This window comes from Lucilia cuprina, chromosome 4 (genome assembly GCF_022045245.1).
Source record: "Lucilia cuprina isolate Lc7/37 chromosome 4, ASM2204524v1, whole genome shotgun sequence".
NCBI lineage: Eukaryota > Metazoa > Arthropoda > Insecta > Diptera > Calliphoridae > Lucilia > Lucilia cuprina.
In genome coordinates this window covers 94,756,740-94,758,588 of record NC_060952.1, presented here as the reverse complement: position 1 = coordinate 94,758,588, position 1,849 = coordinate 94,756,740, and the positions used below count along the sequence as shown (strand labels likewise).

Genomic DNA, 1,849 nt, shown 5'->3' with positions numbered 1-1,849 from the left:
TCTAGTCTATAGTCTAGTCTATAGTCTAGTCTATAATCTAGTCTATAGTCTAGTCTATAGTCTAGTCTATAATCTAGTCTATAGTCTAGTCTATAGTCTAGTCTTTAGCCTAGTCTATAGTCTATAGTCTAGTCTATAGTCTAGTCTATAGTCCAGACTATACACTAGTCGTAGTCTAGTCAATGTCTAATTATAAATAATTTATTCCGGATACAATTTTGCTTTCTAATTTGTAATAATTACAAACGTAGTGATAAATTGTAATTGCTTAACCTTTCAGTGTAGGGTATTAGTAAAACGTATAAAGTATAACAAAAGTTTTTCACGAAAAAATGACATTTTTGTGTTAAAGATTTTAAATAAAAGGAATAATTTGGATAAATGAATTTTTACATATATGTATTTGTAAATATATGATAATATATTTAAACACTTAAACAATATGGAAAATAAATAAAAAACAAAAGAAATCTATAAAAGTGCTGCCATATGTATGTACGTAATCCTGGAAAGTGGTTTTATTTATTAGATTAGATTTTATGGTTTTTGTGTAATTTTTGAAAGTCTTTTATAATTCTTCTGATTTTATTTATTGGTTAAATCTTTTTTGTAAAAAGAAAACATTTTATATATATTGTTCGAAATATTTATTTTATTTTTAATTTAAAATTTTAATATTTGTCCTTTTTTATTTATTTTATAAAAAATGTTTTAGAAATGAAATGTAAACAATTTGTTATTGTTTAAGAATAATTACATTTTTGCTGTAAAATTTAAAAAGATTTATGTTGTTACACATTTGTTTAGTATAGAAAAAAATATTTTTTTTTTTTAATTTAAACTTTATTTAAATATGTAGATTACAAACTGTTGTATTTGTTATTTTCCTTAAAGCCTTAAAAGTTTTTGACAAACTGAAAGAGTGCATTGTTTTATAAAAAAGCTTTTCTCTTTGTTTCTTAATATTTTCCAGCAATTAGTTTTAAACAATTTATATATTTAAGGTTCTTGTAAAAAAAAAACAAATACTTTCTATATTTCTATAAATTGTGGACTTTGATCTAATCCTTAGTTTATATTCCATATAATACTCCCATTTGTATTGCATTATTTTCGCACTAAATTTAAAAACGAAATTTCAAAAAAATTTTCCGAATGAAAATTAAACATTCATAAGTAAGTTTTTGGTGAAACTAAAATATATATGAAAATTTGTAAGTAGTCCACAGCTTGCAAAAAAGTAACTAACAATCTTCCAACATCTTGTCTTCTTCGACTACGTTTTCTTTCATCTTTTTCTCTATCTTTTTAACAATATTACAAAATTACAAAAAATTTTTTGATTTATTTTAAATTTAGAGTGAAGAATTTTGTTTTTCTGCATCGTTAAAGAAATATTTTATTTTGTATTTCAAGTCTAAGAAAATCAGTTAACATATATTTGCATAAAAATTCTACATATTAAATATAGTAATGTACAAAATACATACACATGTACGTAAAAAAACTCATTTGCAACGGTTTGCATAACATCTATATTTTATTTAACAAAATACAGTTAAACGAAAAAAATAGTATTCTCAAAAGATATAAAGGTTAATCTATAGTTTAGTTTCTAGTAGATTAATCTATAGTATAGTGTAATCTAGTCTAGCATATAGTCTAGTCTATAGTCTAGTTTATAGTCTAGTTTATAGTCTAGTCTATAGTCTAGTCTATAGTCTAGTCTATAGTCTAGTCTATAGTCTAGTCATAGTCTAGTCATAGTCTAGTCATAGGCTAGTCATAGTCTAGTCATAGTCTAGTCATAGTCTAGTCATAGTCTAGTCATAGTCTAGTCATAGTCTAG

The 1,849-nt window shown here is 23.4% G+C and overlaps 1 protein-coding gene across 5 annotated transcripts in view; it reads left to right on the top strand.

Annotated features, from left to right (window-relative positions):
* The window catches only part of LOC111676401 (putative protein TPRXL), a 179,725-nt gene that overhangs the window by 109,798 nt on the left and 68,078 nt on the right, over positions 1 to 1,849 (top strand). The window lies entirely within an intron of this gene.